Source organism: Polypterus senegalus, chromosome 4, assembly GCF_016835505.1.
Source record: "Polypterus senegalus isolate Bchr_013 chromosome 4, ASM1683550v1, whole genome shotgun sequence".
NCBI lineage: Eukaryota > Metazoa > Chordata > Cladistia > Polypteriformes > Polypteridae > Polypterus > Polypterus senegalus.
Window position 1 is genome coordinate 187,885,499 of NC_053157.1, and position 19,302 is coordinate 187,904,800.

General features: G+C 36.5%; 1 protein-coding gene across 2 annotated transcripts in view; it reads right to left on the reverse strand.

The window, feature by feature from the left end:
* fgfrl1a (fibroblast growth factor receptor like 1a) overlaps positions 1-19,302 on the reverse strand; it is a 244,256-nt gene that overhangs the window by 126,429 nt on the left and 98,525 nt on the right. The gene's annotated exons all lie outside the window — the stretch shown is intronic.

Genomic DNA, 19,302 nt, shown 5'->3' on the forward strand with positions numbered 1-19,302 from the left:
ATAGCATGATTGCTTTAAACATTATATCAATCATCATACTGGCTGTTTAAATGATCCCATCATATTGACAAAACAAGTTAGTGGTGAGGCCATAGGACATAACTTCATGGCTAACAACTTAAGTTCCGTTTCCATGTTTTCAGCTTACCTTAACTACAGGACCACATGGCTGATTTCCAAATAAATAGGTATAAAAACAACAGTTGTAATATATTAACTCAGACTCACTTTTGCTTTCAATTATGCAGTAGTATAGTAAGTTAGAACTTTTGGCTGGAGGCTGGCGGAGACGGGGTTAAATAATCAGGCTAAATATACGCTTAGGTAAGTCCTTGAGTATAAAGCTGTTTCTAATTTTGCAAGGGACCTGTTGAACCGTGATTACCACCCCCCATCCTCCTCTTGCCCTATTCTCAAATAAAATAAAAAGAGAGATGACAGAATTATAATATCAGTAACTTTAAAAATGTTGGGTATTTGTCAACACTACCACCTCTTGGCTATGAGGTAGGAGGAGAAGACACATTAAGAACAAAAAAAAGCTAAAAAAAAAAAAACTGTGGACCTCCAGGCATGACAATTATCCTTCTATAGTTTCAGTGATATAAACCATCTGGGCCTAGTATTTACATGCCACAGACCCTACAGAACTCTTGTAATGAGCTGTCATTAGCCAAGTGCTACTCCTCCTTGATTATAATCCTGGAACAAGTAGGCCCACAGTAAGAGACAGACATACAGCATACAGTTTTGCTCAGGTGTGCAGAAGTCCAAGAGTACTGTATACACACTGAGTATGGATATGTAGTTTACAATTTATGAAAGAGGAAAGGAGTAGTATTTATAATTGACAACCAATAAACACGCTGCAATACACACTAGCCATTCGCTCAGAAATATTTAAACATGCGTCTTACAACTACATGCACCGGGGAAGGTAATGGGTGCAGATCAAAGAATTGTTTTAAATCCACAATCAGGGGATGCTACAAGAAGACGACTCTACAAAAATACAAAATTAAAACCACCCTACATTACCTGAGTGACACTCCCTGAATTAAATGAAGCTTGACTGTATTTCTCACATTAACACATATTTTTCTACTTGTCACTTCTTTCTTGTCCTGTTTCTCTCTCCAAGTTTGGGTCTCTTCCTCTAGCCAGGGACCTTTGCTTCTACTTATCCTCCAAATCTTAAAATCTCATGATTGTACCATTGTATAAAACCAACAGAGACTTTAAAATTGTACTAGAGCCCTTCACAGATTAGATGTTAGCAACCAAAATAACTTAGAAGACAAGCAGCCTAGGATGATCATATTTCCATGTCTGACTTGTTGAAATACTTTCTACATTCTATTGCCTTTGATATTGTTTGGTAATAGAAAGTCGTTGTTTACATCATCATCCCTACCACAATCTAATTACAGTATTTAATGGCAGAATATAAATAAGTATTGAGATAGCTAATGGCTGCAACAAAGTTAAAATTCATGTCTATTCCAAATCATCAGAACACTTTCAAATATCTATTTATAGTGCAAAAACAAAATGATCATATATGGAAAAATTCACTCTTAGAAGATATAGAAATTATGTAATTATTACTATGTAACCCTATGACTGTCATGATTTTGGTATTTTTGGGTTTTGTTTTGGATTTATGTATTTAAAAGAAATTCTATTTTGCATCAGCATCAGGAATTGTTATGGTGTTCTTCTTGATTGATGATGGTACCATTTTGTTTACCAATGTCTCATGCCAATCACAATATCGTCATAAGTTTACAAAAGGTGGCAGTCTGATAGTGGCTTCATCACAGCATTGAAATACGAAAGGAAAACTCCTTGCCTTAGTCTTGTTTGATACTTTGGTTTTGACCTAACATTTTCTTTTGACTACTCTTTTGGTTTCTACTTTTTTATTGTTTTAACTTCCTGTTGTTGACATGGCTTTGTTTTTTGAACATTCATTTGTACTTTTCCTTCTAGTGACCTCCTAGTCCACTTATTAACTGTCTTTTCAAGAAAATTTTAGATAGATAGATAGATAGATAGATAGATAGATAGATAGATAGATAGATAGATAGATAGATAGATAGATAGATAGATAGATAGATAGATATGAATGATAAAAGTGTGGAAATAAATCAGTTAAGTTGAAGACTGCAATATTATATGTCATGAAAAGTGATCAATGTACTCGTAAGAAGTACTTTAGTATTTTTCTGTTACATATAGATATAAAAATCTATAGTATGCATTTGTCATGATTTGACTCAGTTTTAATTTTTCCGTACTGTTCCTGGGTCTCCAAAGATATTTTATAAAGTGTTTAATTTCACTGCATCTTTATTTATGCTAGACATTTTTGCATAATCCTTTACTGCTATTTTGAGACTTCAGTGTCTACGGTTGCTATGTGATTGTTGACATCAGGGGGTCACAGACAGCAAGACATCACAGGTCAAGGGGTACAAAGGTCAACCCTTTTGGACTATCTGGTTTGTCCAAGTCTGTGGATTCAACCTAAAAATGTAGTGAATTGTTACTTGGTGACTGCAGACAGGCTGAATGTGATTTAGTGTGTCAATAGTCTGTTTAAGCAATTAATTAATCTTTAAAGTTTTAAATGAACAAAATATAGTGGGTAAATTAAAGTAGTACATAGGAGGTTACCTAAATCTGATTAAAAGTGTTAAAAATATGGAAAATTTCAAACGTGTCCTGTAAAACTGTGGGTGAGCAGGGCACCTTGGGGACATTTATATCTCTAACTCAGTATCCTTTTGATAAGAACTGACATGCAGGGATGTAATTGATTAATTCTGTTCAAAATATTTTTGTTTAAAAAACAATTTTTAGTTAAAAGTATTGAAATTTTCTAAATCGGAAAACTATCTGGCTTAAAATTTAATAGCACAAACAAGTGCTGTCCTTGGCGTGTCAGTCACCATGAAAGGCCAGTTATAGATCAACTTTGCGAAACTTGAATTAACTCTTAAAAATCTATATGCTGTCTCTCTTATTAAGTTTAACCCTAAATGAGTTGATCTGGCAATTTGCTTGGTGGAGTTTGACCAGTAAATGTGCAGCAGTGAAGAGTTGAGTGTTGATTATGACATGGAAACCTGACAGGACAAAAAAAAAGAACAGTCCTTTTCTAAATGTGAATGCGGATGGCCAGTTAATTGTTCAAAGGCCTATCTAAAGAAGTCGGCAAACTAAATGAAAAACAAGGTCATGGTTACTGGCACTGCAGAGGCGGGTGGGGAGTAACGGCTTGGTTAATTCCTCTCGCTGTTTGCTTAAGCAGAAATTATGAGACCAGATTGCAATAATTGGACAGTCCAGTTGCTTGCGTTCCAACAGCCTCCCACTTTTCAGGCTGGCAGACATCAAAGAAAAATTACGATTCACAGCTATAAAAGAAATATTTCTTTTTTTTTCTTCTTCTTCAGTTAATTGCCAACTTTCAAATCAGCTTAGCTCCAATCTTTGTCATAAAAATACCAGTAGAGCACTTTCATAGCATGATACAAACAAGCAAGTGTGCGTGAGGGTGACTGATAAACAACGTAGCATAGTGTTTCTTCCTCTTGTTTCAAATTTCCTCACTATGCATGTTCTTTTGTTTTTACAAATTCAAGTACTAAATTTCATTCTCAAAGCTGCTATAAAAAAACGAGAGAAAAGGTTCATGACATACAATAACATGCTATTACTTCACTTTAGTTACTAAACACATGGAAGCCATTCTTAGAGTACTTGTGCCAAATGAGAAAGAGCTGCGTCAGAATGGCAGAACACATAGGCTAATAAAACAAGTAGCATGTGATCATACATTTCGGCAATGCAACAAACCTGTCATCGGCTAAGACATACTGTTGAAAGCTGATAACAGGACTACTGCTATACTGCCACTGGTTTCCCTTTCTTTTTAGATTATTTTCACAGTACTATTCTTCACATAGTAAAGGCAGAAACAAAAGGCTGCAGGTTATCCTCCATTAAAGATCATTGGTAGTACTCATATACTGTAAATCAAATCATTTTAGCACCATCACTGCACCACTCTCCTAGCAGGCAGATGTCCATTTACATAGCCACCACTGTAAATCATCTTATGAGCCCCAGGTATTCTGCCCAATTTCTGAAACTTCTACATTCATTACAAAGAACCAGATGTGAATGAGAATAACCCCATCATAAGGTATGCACCCTTGCCAATTAAGACTTGTCAATTAATGTGGTCATATTTATAGAATGTGGAAGGAAGCTGGAAACCTGGAAGAAAATCAAAAGAACAGAGTGAGAAAGTGTATTTAACACAGTAAGGCTTCGACTTAGTCGACTAGGACTGTGCTCTCAAACAATTATTTAAAGCTAAACTGAAGATAAAGTTTTCTTTACTTCTATTTGAAAATATATGTTAGTTGTACTTATGTTCAACTTCCGCTTTAGGTTCATCCATATCTGTCTTGTTCTTTTCATTTGCCATTATGTGCAAGGCTTGTTCCATTTACTTAAACAAAGGCTTTATCTACTATTTATCACTGCCATATTGTATTATTATTATTATTATTATTATTATTATTTAACAGTGACTAAGACAGACTGAACTTAGCTGTCTAGGGCTGAGGCTTCAAATATTCATATTTATTTCTAAATTGAAGACCAAATATTAGTACTAGATAAGTATTAATTTCAACAAGCAATTTAGTCAGAAGTAGGGTATTAATAAACACTCCTCCATAGCTAAATATTCCTTTGTAATGCTTCACTGTGACTGCTGTCTTGTCTTTAGCTAAGTCAGAAGTTTTTATCTTTTTATAATTCTGACTTGTATTTTAGTTTTGTTTGTATTTGAGTTGTTGTTTGCTATTATATTTTTTCAGCTTCTGTAAAAAACTAAATTTCCCTCTTGGAACAAACAAATAAATAATAAAGATCTATCTATCTATCTATCTATCTATCTATCTATCTATCTATCTATCTATCTATCTATCTATCTATCTATCTATCTATGTTCTCTTCGGTTGTATTTGAAAGTTCATGATATCACTGATCATTCTTTTCAACTGCCATTATGTGCTTAAGGATTGATTTCTTATAATTGCTCCATTTAAACTAAAACCTCGATTATCCATCACTCGAATAACCATCAGTCTCCATTAACAAAAACAATGCACATGTCAGCATCTACCTGTTACAACTGCCAAACGATACGCTACGAGCTAAGCAAATTGGAACACCTCTATCTTGAGCTAGCAAATAGTGTTTTTCTTCAGCACCACATGTCATGCTGAATTTTGAAATCAGTATTAGTTACGTACCTTCAGCTTTAATAGTGTTTTGTAGCTTTTCTCTTTTGTTATAATTAAATTACTATACATTTCTATGGCCGATAAACGTTTGCATGTGGTGCTGGAATTGTCAAAAAAAATTATTAAATGTTTACAAAATGGAAAAAGTGCTTCAAGTATTTGCTTTATTTTACAGAAGGAAGAACAACAGTGAACAGTGACATAAAGTGTGATGCCGAGAAAAGTGAAAAACGTGTCGAAAATGGAAACTACTGACAGTAATTTTATTCTATATTAATGTTAATGTTCATCTGCTTTACAATTTTCTTTATAAATTCTGTTATATTATGTTTTGTTAATATAATGTGACATAGAGGCAGCTTGCAAAGCACTGTGTGGGAGCAATAAGGATGGAATAAATGGTGTAAGTGATGGGACTGGGTGAAGGGCTTCTGTTCTGTGAGGGGCGGATACGCCACTTAGGAGAGGAGTGACAGGAGAAGTTAGGAGAAAAAGGAAGGTGCAGCAGAAGGAACTTTTGAATAGGGACTCAGGAGACAATGAACAGGAGTGTATGTGGTATAGAGAAAGACAGAACGTGAATGGTAGGAGATAAATTGATTCGTAAGGAAAGCTTTCTTTTATTGTTCTGGAAATGTGCTCTGTAACCCAGATAACGGAACATAAATCAGGGCACCATTTGTTGTGGAACGCAGACTCCAAGTAAAATGTAGAAAACTCCAGTACCTCTGAGTTGTATTTGCTTCTTAGGCTGGTCATCACAATATTATATACATTAGTTCATTCTGTTAATACTACATTTTATTAATATAGGTTTTTTTTTGTAAATAAATAAATACGACTATTCGCTAAACTAATTTACTGTAGTGTATATCATTTTTAAAGTATAGGGTGGTCCAGATCTATTTACGCAATTTTCATTACGCTTGAACTTATTAAGTTTAGTACATAGAAAATCACCCGAAAAATCTCGGACTATCGAGAAGCGTGTGAACTGATGACATGAAGAATCGCCTTCGTGTCGAACTGGAATCGTCCCTGCATAAATCAAAGTAATCCAGATGATCTGGATCTGTATAATTAGATCTGGACCACCCTGTATAGCAGCTGTTCTATTATCTGTCTTTTCTCTTATCCATCACAGCCTCGGTCCCGACCCCTGACGCATAATTGTGGCTTTACTGTTCTTACACAGAGGCTTAGTTTTTTTTTTGGATATTTCTAAAGCACATTATGAGAGTGCTCACTCTGAAAGGCATTATATAAAACTAAATAACTGACTTGTGTAAATGGGTGTCTTTTCCAGGTCTGGGGCTTCATGTATAAACGGTGTGTACGCACAAAAATATTGCACAAGAACGTTTCCACGTTCAAATCGAGATGTATAAAAACTAAGCGATGTATAAAGCCACACACATTTCCACGGTAGCTCATGGCGTACGCAAGTTCTGCGCTCTGTTTTGCAGACTGGCGGCACCCAGCATCAAAGCAGTGCTACTGTTCCTGTGTGGTTACCCTTTCTTTTTTTAGATCCACATCCCTGACGCGGCTTTATAAATACACTGAAATTAACCGCATTTTGTTTATTAGTTTAACGCATCTGATTGTAATTAACCTGTAACAATATAAAGGTCCACTGAATGGTCAAACTATTCTAAATACCATAGCTGCTTTAGCGTTGTTACTTTTACTGCACCTTCTTCTTCTTCTTTCAGCTGCTCCCGTTAGGGCTTGCCACAGCAGACCATCTTTTTCCATATTACTCTCACTGCACCACTCGGAGTATTTATATCACTGCATCTGAGTGGGGAATCACAGCTGTACAGCAGCTGATCAGAAATAGAATTATCATTATACATATGGTAAACAATTCAGAGCCTTTCCTGTTCAGACTTCGCGGTTCAGAAACAGTTTCATCCCAAGAGCTATAAATGTACTCAATCAGTCCATCAAGTGCTCCTTGTAGAACTGTTTGTACTTATAAGTAAAATTACCTCACTGTAAACTTGCGATACAGTTATAATATTGCATAACCTGAGCCACTTTATAAAGCGTGTATTTACATATGATGACGATATCATTTTTAAGATGAAATGTAGCAAAATATGTTTATTATATTATACAGATAAAACTTTAATCTCATTTAAATAATCTATATTGTTAATAATTAAACATGTGAGGACACGGTGCCACAATCCATTCACAGATTATTCCTGCCTCGCGCTGTATTCTTGCTGGTGCTAGCACAACACTGGAAGGATAGATGGATAGAATAATTAAACATGTACTACAAAGATATTTCAATGTTCCTTAAAAGTTTTGAAGAATCGGTGTTCTAAGCTTACAGATGGCTTAACGTCTATTACAGAGCTGATTGTGTGGCGATTGGCTATTTAGAGAAAGAAAAGTAAGAACAGGAATTGGGAGTTAGTATGTCTGAAAGAGACAGTACTGCTACAATAAAGTACTTCATCAAAGGACGCACATGGCATCTTGCGTGACTCATAAACAATCACTGCGCCACCGTGTTCCCATGTTTAATAACATGCTTTAACTCCTATCATCATGAAAATGATACCACGTATACATCTCAGCATTTTAATTATTCAGAGAGCTGTAATATTACAAATGTAATGGATTCTGTGTTCTGTCAGAGGAAGAGAAAGCCCAGAAGCATGTAGTGATTCACACACATAGAGCACATAGAAGATCAAATACAAAACAAAGCATTTAACATGCTACTTTAGTTACGATGGGATTTCAGAAAGTAGTAAATTAAATGATCTTAAGATGAAGTTTATGATGTTTCACGTTAATGACAAAATAAACTACGTGATTAAAGTGGAAATTTCAAGATTAAAGTTGACATTTCGTGCTTTTTCCCCACTGTGTGCCTTTTTTTCTCTCTGTACCCTAATAAGCTTTCGTATGACACTCAGACAGTGGGCTACGACTCGCCTTTTCACGGCAACTTTGATATGTGACAACTTTTTTATTTCAGGCACTGTGTGACTTTGTGAATTTGAGCTTTCGAGTTTCTCTGACACTCTATTTCACTCGATCAACTTCCTTTTGTTGTTTATACCACTGTTTAAACCAACAAATAGTATGTTTTTCTTTGCCTCCACTTGGTATTCACTGAAATTCTTCGATTCTAGTGCTTTTGCCATTGCCTTTTCACAGAACGCTGACCTTAAGGGCTATTTATATTGATTTGAATATTCAAAGTGGCGTAATTCTGGGAGGAGCCGGGGTGGGACAGCAGGCGCTTGCACGTGCGTTACTTTTCACGCTGACCGGGATTTATGTAGCGGAAGAATGTGGAAGTTGGCGAACGCACAGATTTATGCATCAGGGTTTTTTTGTGCGTAAGCACATTTCCGCTTTTGTCCGCACACCATGTTATAGTGTGAATTCTATGCACAGCGTTATTCATTAAGCCCCTGGTACCTGAAAACTGTCGTACGAGTCATCTTGGCTTTGAGGTATACAACATATAGCTACCAGCATCAAGAAACCCCACCCTTTTAAAATTAGCCATATCTCAATTCAAAACTACTTTGTTACTGTTTACAGGAACACAGACCAGATACAAGACAGTTTTAGAGGAGACAATTCTAAGCATAAAGCAGGAGATTTTGGATGAACAGCAGCTTACCAAAAATATGATAAAATATCCATTCATTGTTAAGCTTACTTATTTCACTTTCAGACCTTGATAGAAAGGCCTACTGCAGGAGTACATGTCATCATGTTCATTTTCTATAATTTTTCCTAGATTCTCTGTATGTTTTTAAATCATGTTATGCAAGTTTTTGGTTGTTTTATACACAGCAAATCCATTTCTGAGATTACTTTATTAATTGGAAATGTTATTTAAACGTGTCATTTTGTTTTGCCGATAGGTGCTATTATGTTGAGGTTTTTGTGTTGCTCGTTTTCATGGAAGTCAACCCCTTAATGCATTGTGAAGGCATGGCAATGACTCCACCAGTCCACCAATATAAAATTCACCCATTCTGTTCCTTGATATCCAAGACTGACTAAAAACTACTACCTTTTCATGTTTCTTTTAGAATGTGACGTTCTGTGTATCTCTTTTTTGACTTTTGATTTCTGGTTAGTGTTTTAGGCTATGTCAAACATGTTTCTGACTTCCAGATTTTACCTACAATTAATTTTTTTGTCTTTTCTCACTGTCCTTTCATCTGAAGAACTTTCAGTAACTACGTCCAGTCAGTACATGCACTCAAAGGTCCTTGGAGAAATACCAAATAGAAAAAGAGCAAATACACAAACAGCACACATTGCCCTGGCCACAATTTGCTAACCACTGTACCACAGTTTTTTATGAAGATACACAGTTGTGTAATTCTGGCAGAGGTGGGTTAATTGATTGACTCCGCATTTGAGAAGGAGAATGGGATTTAAAACTGCTTACCAGTTAACACGAATTGTTTTATTTAGCCAATACTGTATATACTACACACTTTACATGTATATTTTATAGAAACATAAATTAACAAATATTTTTGGCATAAACTAGTTTTAGCCACATAGAAATTATAGCATTACCTAATTAGTAAATGACTTTCCAAATTGTACAAAGCTAGCAGGGATCGTTTTGTTTGCCCACTTACCCAGTAACCTGTGTTAATGCTGGTCATATGAAACAAAACCCCAAACTGTGCACAAGGCAGATACAATATAATGCAATTATCCATTTCCTGCTAATACAGACATTTCAATGAGAACACACATGCAGGAAATTGTAAGTGTCATTGTTTATGTCTGCGGAAAAAAACGCTAACCACTATTCTTGACTCTGTGCCATTTACTCTTGCGCTCTCTCCCTCTCTCTTTCATTTCTCCCGGCCTGAGTAAAGTTGTGCTGCATCTTCTGTGTTTTGTATGGATCACAGTGTTAGCAGAATTAGGGATGTAAATTAAAAGGTTTGCCTCAGTTTAAGTCCAAACAGATAGCACCCGCAACAATAAGCAGTTGTTCCATTTAAGTTCATAATGTTACTCGTATATATGCTTTTAGTTTTGAGGTAAAGTATTTGTAAGTAGGGCAAGCATTTTGATTATTTGGCTGCTTTGCTCTTTAACACCATGATTCACAAAAGCATCTTTTTTAGCCAACTTATTTAAGCAAGTCTAGATCACTAGAGCTGTAAGGCAGCGGTGCTAACCACTATGCCAAATGTTACTGGTTCCTTGTAATAGAAATCCACCAAATTGGAAAATGTTTTCTTATAACTTTGTGAAATTTATTAACCATATTAAAATGTTTCCACTTGATCATTTTATTATTGAAACTAAATCAAATTACAACTCATATGATGAAACTTGAAATATCGGCATGCACATTTTTAGGGCATAATTTATATTGCCTGAAATGAAGTTTTTGAAAGCAGTTTGTACAAAACAATAAAGCCAAACTTTAGCCATCTTGTGACTCGTGAAGTCTTGGCAGCAGGCATATAAAAGATGACTGCAGCAAAATTCCTGTTTGTTTGGTTTTTTTTTTTAATCTTTCCTGACTTTTCATTTACCTTCCATTTGACTAACTAGTGTGCATTACCATTATTTTAGATTGTGTCATTTTATCCATCAAGCAAACAAATTAAAACGTACCATTAAAATGCACCGTTGTCTACGTGTGAAAACCCCAAATATGTGCTTTTTTTCAGGGCATGCTTTGCTTATAGAAGACATTTTTTTCCAACTGCCTACTGGTGTGTTGCATTAAAAAAAAAATCTCAATGACACCAAACCTTGAAAAGCATTAATGACGATAAGGCATGTGACAAATTCAGGCCTGTGAGTGTGTACAGCTGTTGCCACTGGGGCATATCACTTTATCTCCATGGACTAAGTACCACCTGTCACCAAGGATATGACAATCAAGGTCTGGTCATTCTGTCCCAGGCATTCATTTCAATAAAAAATTTGAAAACAACACTTTGTTTTCATTGATGTGGTGAACAGAAAGTCCTAAACTACAGAATATTTGGGGTTTAATTCAGTTTCCTCATGCAAGCAAAGTTCAAAAGCCTCCTTGTGATATTTGTGCAAATATCTACTATTTGTGTGGAGTTTTCTTTCCAGACTTGTCAGTAAATACCTATGAACACACTGTGGAAGAAGTTGGTGCAGATTTCCGGCCTCTCACCACTTCATCTAGTGTCAGTTTAGAAATTGACTAAGAGGTTTAAACTCAGCAAGTCGACTCTGATTGGCTACCCTTTAATGCAGACACGCCAATAGATATTAACTTACCACACTGTGTGAACAGCTATGTTTGTAAGCATTCTGTGTGCCAAATGTACCAAATGTTATGTACTATACCTTCCAAATAGAATTATTTTATAAAATGTGGTCCACTGGCAGAATAATAAAGAAAATATACAGAGGTTTACATCTACCCACGTATTCATTTTTCACCTTTTTCCACCAGAAGATCATGCTGTATTGTGGAATAAACTATCAACAAGACTTGGAAGGCTTTCAGGTCCATTCTACTGCTAAATGAAGGACATACTGTATCTAAGACAGCTTCATCTTTGCAAAAGTCTGATTTACCAATTAACCTAAAAAAAGATTTCAGTTTTTCAAAGAAAGCAGAAAAGGGAAAGGAAATCTAAGCAAATACAAGAGGAAAATGCAAAATCTAAATCAAAGTTCAAACACTACGAGTTAGAAATGCTATCCTTCACGCCTCTGTGCTGCTTATGAATGGATGAACATCAACAGCTTTTAAGCAGCTTTGGAATTCTGAAATACACCATATAACAATAATCCCTGAGAGTTTCAATAAGTTAACCATTCAAGAAGTGACAACTGAATGTCGTTTTGGGTATCACAATACAAAATAAAAATAAACAAGAGGTTACAATACACCTATTGAAAAATACACAGACATAAAATGAATTGAAAACAATGAGAAGTTGCTACACACCTAGTTAAATTGTATTATTAACCTGAATCTTCCAGCTTCTTGCCACAAAAAGGTGTAAAAAACTACTTAAGCTCGAACACATTTCAGCACATACTGTACATATAAGTCAGATCCTCTGTTCCTGCATCTTTCACATGTGCAAAATTACTTGTATTTCCAGGACATGCCCAGAAACATTATCTGTTGTCACATAAAATGAGAAGGTGACATTCAGCATTAAAATAGGCTGCCACACAGCAATGTGCAAAGTGGCACACATCTTGATGTCCTTTTCTGAACATGTCCACAGAATATAAATTCCATTTTCTTATACTGTAATTAACAAAAACAAAAAAAATTTAAAAACTTTGTACGAAAGCTGTAACTGAATATATCTGGGTAAGGAATTATTATTTTAACCATGATAATTATTATTATAAGTATCCATTATCATTACGTAGTGCAACAATTTGAAGCGCCCAGCTTTATTTTTTTGAGGAAGAGTGACAATGATTACAATTTTGGATCTCTTTCCATGATGACCATGGTTAAGCTACTTGACCTGAGAACTGATTAAAATTATTTTCTGTTACTCTCTTCAACTAAACTGAAAAATCACAAAAGGTCCTTTATAAAATTACAGACTCGTTGAGCAATCCACTGAAAAGAAAATCGCATATCCTAAGTGGGTATTTCAATTTGCTCAAATTACCTTCTAATTGTCTTGATAACAACAATCTTTAATGGCGGTGACTGGGATGTAAAATGAAGGGTCCAGGAAACTACTGAGACTACTACAGGATATACTAGATAAAAAAAGAGGAACACAGGATTGTCTAATGTAATGAAGCCTTTTAGAATACACTAACTCAGACTTGAGAATTACCAGACTTTATTTATACTATACAAAAAAAGAGAAAGAAAAATTGAAAACTGCCCCCCAAAGTGGTAACAGAGTCCCTTTTGGCTTCAAAGACGCCAGCAAAACCTTGTGTTGTCAATGGAGGAAACCCAATGCGGCAACCCTGAAAAACATTATTAACAAAAAGGCATGTGACACAACCAGACCTGAGATCGTGTCCAGCTGTTGCCGCTAGTATATATCGCTTTATCTGTTTGGAGTAAGTCACAATTCAAGGTCTGGACATTTAATCCCAGGCTTACGCTTCACTAATGCTCTTTTAATGCATTGAAAATTTTCAATGTGCTATTAAATGGAATGCTCACAGCTGTATTTGGAGTTTTGAAAAAAAATTCTGTCCCTTAGAAAGTAATAGCTACTCGAATTCATTGAAATAAAGAATATGATAACAGAAAGATGTTCAAGGACTTTTAAATGTGCTGTCTGCCCAATTAGACACTTCCACTCATGGACTAAACGCATGAGGAAAAAGCTATTTGAGTCCAGTGCTGCTATAGAATTCAACATTCTTGATTCCCATTTTGGTACCTGTACTAACATAGGGACTCACAGACATAGGTGTCAACTGTGCAAAACAAAAGCCTTCCCTCTGATTGTCACTGTGATTTAACTCCTAACTACAAAGAAATCTCTATAAAAATGTATACTAATAAGCTAAAACACTTTTGAAAATCAAGGCTATTTTTTCCTTTGTGGATTTTTTCTAAAAAGAACAATACAAACTCCTAAATATGATACCTTGTAGAAAGCAGTATGACATTTTAAAAATTTCAGATGCAATAACTGATGCCCACCAATACTTTTACGCCTGTCACATAATCTTTTCTGATTTGACAGTACTGATGCACTGGAAGGAACTTTAACAAACTTTAGCCACCTTGTTTTTTTGCAGCATGTGAAAATTTAGTGACACTTTGACCAACTTTATGTAAATGATGGAAAAAAAATATTAACACTTGAAATTCCTAATCTTGAACATTTTAATCACAGCTTTCTTATTGTTTTACATGTAATGTCTCTGCTTGACCAAGTGGGTTGAATGCCTCCATTATTGTCAGGGCTATGTTGTTGAAATCTTGTGTTCCTACTAAATTTCTCAAGGGCAAAATAAATGGCAATCCATAAATGATGGCTCTTACCGAAGCTGATTGAACCTTATTCAGAACATGAACCCCAGCATGACCAGTTCTTAAAGGCATACAAGTGAGCTGTGGTAATCAGATAGCCTGGTATCTTTGAGTTCACAATCACAATATAGGCTCACTTTGAGTTAATGGGTGAGTTGTGGGTGCAATGGTAGCCCTTTGACAGATATATATGGCATTTAACGTTTTTTTGTTAAAAATTATAATCAGATCAGAATTCTGCCACCACTAAATTTAAAGTAACTCTACTGCATCTTGGTTGTTCCTGGAATTTTAAAGGATACCCCGACCCTAAATGTGATTTGAGTGACAGAAACCTCAGAACAAGGGTTTAAAGGATAAGGAAGAAAGAATTGTCAAGGTAGGGCACAGTTTGGGTATATAGGGAGATAAGGTAGTGTGAATTTACTAATTCTGGTACTAGAGAATGGCAGCATGCTGTGTGTTGAGGTAGAATTTCACTGTAATTTGTATGTGTGACAATAATGATTCTATATATCTATAAATGGCTGCCTCAGTAGCTGGAAAATAGGGTGGGTAGAGGCAACACAGTAGAAGACAGGAAGGTAGGTGTTAGTATTTTTGGCTGGATTAACAGATGTAAGCAAGTGGGTGAGCCAGCTTGTCTCAGAGACAGGAATTGCAAAATTCTAGTTTTTGTTTCAATTTATCTATTTGTCACATTCGGATTCTCCCTCAGATTATCCCATCTACTATATTTTGATAACTGTTAGCTATTCCGTTATTTTTACCTCTACTGAGGTATATTACTAAAGAAAGAATTTCAAACACATCTTCATTATGAGCCTCAGCATTTCAGTCAACTGGCCAAAGCATTACCAATTCTTTAAAAATACTTACACTGGAGACTTTGGTAATGAAAGCAACAAACAAAAAAGAAAAACAAATGAATTTTTTGAGCGAGGTTTGATGTTTTCTTGAACTCTTAAGAGGAAATAGTTCAGTTTCGTTGACCGTGTCATAGGCAGCTCACTAATTGTGTTGCACCCCCATCAACGCCAACACACAAAACAAACACATGGCAGTCTTTAGAGAGAATGATGAAGTAAACTAACAATAAATACAAAGTGGGGTAGTAAATCCTAGCTGTTCACTTTTAGTTTCTTGCTTTCTTGAATACAACAAATTTTATGGGAGCTGCGTGCTGAAGGTTGTTTACTCACCCTATCCTTTTCACGGGCAGAGGATCCCTGTTGGGGTAATTGTAAGCTGTATTCTCCGTGAAACACTTCCTAACAAATAACTGGGAAAACAGGCTGACACGGTGCTCTAGGCACAGCTTCTGTCCACTCTTTTTATTATAAAGAAATGACAGGGAGTGAAATGGCAGGAGGCATTCATGTCCCTCCTTTCAATCTGCAGGACACCGAAAATTACAAGGCAAACAGCTCCTCAAAACGTTCGGCTGGATTCCAGTTGTTCTCATTAATTCCTAACTTCTGGTTTAATTCTTCATAAAAGAGATGTTTAGACTGATTTACACTATGGTCTCTAAAATTGCATGGATCAGAAGAAGGTACCAAATAGGGTTAAGGTAAGAAAGAACCTTTCTTTGACAGTGAGGCCACAGCACTTTAAGGAAAACTCATCTGGAAGCAAGTGATGATAAGAGGACTGTTCAGAGGCTATTTCTAATGAGTGCTGCAGAAATTACTTCACAGTGATTCTTTAAAAAAAGTGTGAGATGGTATAAACTCATTCATTCTTAGTGCTTATTCTCTTACAGAATTCACATGGATAGCCAAAAGGGAACCATTGTTGAAGTTAGCACAAAAGGTTATGACGAGGACCTGATGGGTGCATGGTGCCTGAACACTTCAAGATTCAACGAGATACATAAATGCCTAAATTTGACGATACTGTATATCACTGCAACAAACAATAAGGTAAATGCAAAAAAAAAAAAAACAACTGAGATATGCTAATCTTTACATATTGTCTAGTCACACAGGGTGTCAAACTCGATGATGGCAGGAGTGGATTGCATTGCCTGTTGCTAGATTACCCAACGATAAATATCAGGGAAAGTAAATGAGACAACCTTACAGCACAGTTTCAAATTTCCAACAATCATGTGATTGCCCTTTTTTCTGACAGCCAATGACATGCTGCTTAATGGAGCCTGCGCCCATGCAAAAACTTTCTAGGTAAGACGAGTTCAAATGCAATCACTGCCCTTGTTTTTCCATTCTGCTGTTGCACATACAACACACATTTGACACATGAGCCTTTCTTCTGCTTGTTAAGTCCAAAACACCTGTGTTCCTTATTCCTCATTGCTGCATTATATGCATTGTATTTCTGAATGAGCATTCATTGGTTGTCAGCTCTCACAATCACACACGCCCACCTCTACAACTTAAATCAAAATTAAACCTATTTTTATTGGGACAAGTCTGATTGAACAGAGTCGACGGATATGTTACACTAATGGCGCTTTTTCACTGCATAGTACGGCACAACACGGTTCAGTTCAGCTCACTTTTGGGGCGTTTTCCACTGGGAACAGTACCTGGTACCTGGTCCTTTTTTTAGTACCACCTCAGCCGAGGTTCCAAGCGCGAACCGTTACCAAAGCGTGGCGTGTAAACTCTGCTGGTCACTTATTGGCCGGAGAAAATCGTCATTACTGCGTCACTGGCTATTCTTTTCTTTAAAGGTACACACACGCGGAAGTTTGTGTCCCGTCTCTCCATCGCTGGACGCAGTTTGTTGCATAAGTGGATGAATGTTTCTTCAGACATTAGAAAGTTCTCCAGCCACTGAGTGTTTGTAAAACCGGGAACAATTACATCCCACCACTCTGAAGCACGGTTAAATGTCCAAACAGATGGTCTGTTGCGGCGACGTTTTTGCAAAATGTGGAAGATCTATAATATACAGAATCAGCATTTTAATGTTACACTGGCAGTTAAGTTCATTTTATGCTTTGGAACAGTGATAAAAGTTAGCTAGTGACGTGCTTTTTTTAGATGCTTACCCTTGCGCGTCGTCGAGCTAAAGTGTTGTCGTTGTCTGCGTGTTGTTGTAAAAGTTCCACGGTGTCACGGCAGTAGAGGCGGCGCAACTATAACGACACGTGAATAATCCCGCCCACTCTAAAGCGGTACTAAACTGCAGTCGAAACGCAAACCGAGCCGAACTGAGCCGAACCAAGGTGAGCTGTACTGAACCGTGCTGTGCCGTACTATGCAGTGGAAAATCGCCATACCTGACTGCAAGTTATTAGAACATGTTACGACAGCCTCTAACTTACTAAGATTAAGCAAATATAAATCACTAGAAAAGTAAGGCAATGTGACAGGGCCTTAACAGATAACAAAAAATTCTGTTAGAGTGGAACTTTGGATGCAGTTTATCCAAAGGGTAGCAGACTAGGATAACAATTTAGTATACACACAATTTAATACGTGGGCATTTCATAGCAGCACAGGGTTGAAATCCCAGCCTGATTACTATCTCTGAGGAGTCAGCACATTCTCTCCCTGCCTGTAGTGTTTTCTCTCAAAGATATGTAAGTTAGGTGGACTGGAGACTATATACTGACCCTGTGATAGTGTGACCTTCCAGGTTTGGTTTCTGCTTTGCTCCAAGCATGGACGGAATAGGTTGTGTTTCCCATAATCTTACATTGAAATAAGAATGTGGAAAAAATGGATGGATTCATAAATACATATCATGGTATTTCCTGAACCCATTTTGAGTGAAAAGTAGAAAACACCCATGGGTACCAGTCAACAGCAGGGTATACTTTGCTGCACCCATCCACACTGCCAAATGTCAGTCCAGTTTAGAGTCAACAGCTTAACTTTCATTCATGTTTTTGGTATGTGAGAAGACAATAATGGTAAGGAGCAAGCAAATACCACACCAGATGTGACCTAACTGGGAACTTATTTCAACTTACTGGATTTGTGAGGAAGCAGCACTAACTGCTATGCCACTATGCAATCTTAAAGGAAAACCAGAAAGCTCTGCTTTATTTTTCACCTGCCTAATAAATAAAATGACCAAGCTCTTTGTTTTTTAAATATGTTTTTCATTCAGGTACTGCATGCCTATATTTATGGTTCACATAAGTTCATGCTTAATAGAAGACAATCATAAAATATTGCATCATATGTAACACCATAAATTTGACATATTTACGACTTGCAGAAGTGTCTCAGAAAATTGCTTTTACATTGTTTAACTTTTGTTTTGTGGCAGAAGTCATGATTTGTAACATGTTGCTTAATCTTGCCAGGACTGGAACCAGGGCCTTAGATGTAGCCGTGCCAATCTCTACACGGCTCAAACTGAGAGCAGCAAGGCTTAAACTGTAGTGTGTAATTCACTTCTTGAACGATCAGGTTTTTAAAGAGATGTACAATTTACCACATTACACCACTTGATGCTATTCTAATCCAAATCTGAAATCTGAAGTTTAAAATAAGAAGCATCAAAGACCGCATGTGGTCAAAACAAATTACAGCATTTTTCAAGGCTCAGCTCCTAGAACGAGTTTCATTCCCAAATACCAATTTTGGCTTATATTTATAGAGTGAAAATTTCCCCTCAAACATTAAATTTAAATCGTCCAAATGGCAACAAATCAGTCAGTCAGTCATTCTTACAGTTGAAATTTTGTCAAAGTCCTCCCTTCCATATGGTGCTTTCTTTACATCCACAATACTATTTACAAGGTTGCCTACTTATAGCTCTTGGTCACGTAATGAGCCCAAAGTGGGAATTGCCATCACACCGCACTGCAAGCCTAAAAGAGCAATATTTCACACATACATTTAATAACTTGTTTTATTTTCCAGTCGGCCATAAACTGAGCCTGCTTTTCCTTTAAAAGCATTGGATCTGTCATAATGCATGTACCAAGCTTGGAGGGGATTGCAGGCCTTTACAGGGCATACTCACTCACTGTGGACTAATTCAACTGGCATGAAGGTA